The 1860-nt window shown below is 51.8% G+C and overlaps 1 pseudogene; it reads left to right on the top strand.

Moving 5' to 3' along the window:
• Positions 1 to 407: 407 nt before the first annotated feature.
• Positions 408 to 1309, top strand: LOC136993075 (olfactory receptor 14C36-like; annotated as a pseudogene).
• The last annotated feature ends 551 nt before the right edge of the window (positions 1310 to 1860 follow it).

Below are 1860 nucleotides of genomic sequence, written 5' to 3'. Positions count from 1 at the left end.
TGAAAGAAAATAAAAAATCCCTGAAACTCTGTTCCTCAAACTTCATTCTTTAGAATTGGGACTGACAATGCTGAAAAGCTCTTCTATGCAATATGTGGCTTTCACCTGACCGAAAGTGTGAATGTCAGAGCTGGTCACCCCCATTCCCCTGTGCCCACTGCTTTACAGAAGGACTGAGTCCTGTGGAGCCCATGGGCAGAGGTCCCTGCTCCTCACAGCACACTCAGGCAGTGCAAAGTGGAGCTCAGGCAAGGGAGCTGCACAAAGATCCACTCAGTAAAGAGGGAAGCAATGTGGGGGGTTGTATGAGAATGGCAACATTTGGGGGTTTCTTTGCCTGAAAAGTCTCTGCTAACTTCTCAATGTCTTTTCTTCTTTGGACAGTCCCCCAAGCGCGGAGATAGCAAATGTCCAACAGCAGCTCCATCAACGAGTTCCTCCTCCTGGCATTCGCAGACACACGGGAGCTGCAGCTCTTGCACTTCGCGCTCTTCCTGGGCATCTACCTGGCTGCCCTCCTGGGCAACGGCCTCATCATCACAGCCATAGTCTGCGACCACCACCTCCACACCCCCATGTACTTCTTCCTCCTCAACCTCTCCCTCCTCGACCTTGGCACTGTCTCCGCCACTGTCCCCAAATCCATGGCCAATTCCCTGTGGGACACCAGGGCCATTTCCTACTCAGGATGTGCTCCTCAAGTCTTTCTGTTTGCCCTCTTGTTAGCAGGAGAGTATTTTCTTCTCACTGTTATGGCCTATGACCGCTATGTTGCCATCTGCAAACCCCTGCACTATGGGACCCTCATGGGCAGCAGAGCTTGTGTCAGAATGGCAGCAGCTGCCTGGGCCAGTGGTTTCCTCCATGCTGTCCTGCACACTGCTAACACATTTTCCATACCACTCTGCCAAGGCAACACAGTGGACCAGTTCTTCTGTGAAGTTCCCCAGATCCTCAAGCTCTCCTGCTCAGACTCCTACCTCAGGGAAGTTGGGCTTATTGTGGTTAGTTGCTCTTTAGCCTCTGGGTGTTTCATTTTCATTGTGCTGTCCTACGTGCAGATCTTCACTGCTGTGCTGAGGATCCCCTCTGAGCAGGGTCGTCACAAAGCCTTTTCCACGTGCCTCCCTCACCTGGCTGTGGTCTCTCTGTTTATTAGCACTGGCCTGTTTGCCTACCTGAAGCCCCCTCCCTCTCATCCGCGGCTCTGGATGTGGTGGTGGCTGTTTTTTATTTGGTGGTGCCTCCAGCAGTGAACCCTCTCATCTACAGCATGAGGAACAAGGAGCTCAAGGATGCAGTGAGGAAACTCATTCAGTTGGTACTAGCTCAGCAGCAATAAGCTGCCCATCTTTCCTCACAAGCCATTTCCAGTTTTTCTCAGACAGCTCTTGTGTTTTGGGACTTCTGTCTGTGACATTCATGTTTTTACAGAAATGTTTCAATTCATCCCACCTCTCCAGAGGCACAAACCCCGTCTGTCTGTCTCAGAGGCTTTGTGTAAATCTGCCGATCACTGTGTCAGAGCTGGCCTCCCTTGCAGCATCTCTGTAATAAAAGGGGATTTCATCAGTACACTGCCTGAAGCCTGGGCTCTTCTTCCAAAGTGGGAGCCAAGAATGCACTCAGGGATTTGCACCCAAAAAGGCCCTGTTGCCGTGCCTGGGTTTTCCATGGGCTAATGAACATGAGCTCGTAAAATGATGTATGAGGGAATGAGGGCTGGATTCAGCCCTCACTAGTGGGTGCCCAGTGGCCCTGGGGAGGGTGAGTGCTCAGGAGGTTTCTGCTGGGGACTGTCTCAAATGTTAGAGGGCTGGTGACAGATGCCCATCCTTCTGGAAGGCAATATGGAGCCAC

The sequence above is a fragment of the Apteryx mantelli genome, chromosome 11 (assembly GCF_036417845.1).
Source record: "Apteryx mantelli isolate bAptMan1 chromosome 11, bAptMan1.hap1, whole genome shotgun sequence".
Taxonomy (NCBI): Eukaryota; Metazoa; Chordata; class Aves; order Apterygiformes; family Apterygidae; genus Apteryx; species Apteryx mantelli.
This window is presented reverse-complemented; position numbering and strand designations above follow the sequence as displayed.